Source organism: Pteropus vampyrus, unplaced genomic scaffold (genome assembly GCF_000151845.1).
Source record: "Pteropus vampyrus isolate Shadow unplaced genomic scaffold, Pvam_2.0 Scaffold638, whole genome shotgun sequence".
In the NCBI taxonomy this organism is placed as follows: Eukaryota; Metazoa; Chordata; class Mammalia; order Chiroptera; family Pteropodidae; genus Pteropus; species Pteropus vampyrus.
In genome coordinates, this window is record NW_011889419.1 from 153043 (window position 1) to 153785 (window position 743).

The following is a 743-nucleotide window of genomic DNA, read 5'->3' on the forward strand; positions in this document are numbered from 1 at the left end:
AACTTTCTGGAAATGACTTCAAATTTAAAAGGCAAAACATATTGTTTACTTAGGAGAGTAGGAAGATAAGAATTTAGAATGAAAAAGAGAAGCCAGATCATGAAGATATTTAATTATAAATTGTGGAGTTAGTCGGACATTGGTGAGTCAATAAAAATTTTAATAAAGGAAGTGATATTATCAGCTTTGTTTTGAAGGAAATCTGGCATTGGTATTGTTCTTCATCACGGGGCCCTGGAGACTATTCTATCAGTGCCAATGATTTTTATTCACCTCCCCTTTTTCATTTATCTTTCAACTGTAGCCATTACAACTTCCATCTTTCCACAAAGGAAAACATTTTTAAATGATATACATTTAGTCTACTTTTCTCCAAATGAGGCAAAAATTCTCAAGATTTAGTCAACTTACATGTTTATTTTTTAGAAGTTATGGTTAGAAGAGGTTTCTAGAGGCAGGGTTAGAAGCCTTTCACTTTTCTAGTGCTGCTTTTCTTAGCCGACATCTTTTTAAGGTAATAGCTAAGATAGCTCACTTTCTCTCTTTGGTAGTTTCTCGTGATTTTTTAATTGTGATTTTTGTTTGCATTTGTTAAATGTCAGAAAAAAAACAAATTCTGTGATATGGCTCCATTCTTTTAACTTTTCCCCAAATTTTTGCTTTTGTTAACATAAGCCATGGATGCCTGTTTCATAAAGTGAAAAAAGAATATATAGTACCAATATGGTTTTATATGTAGAATG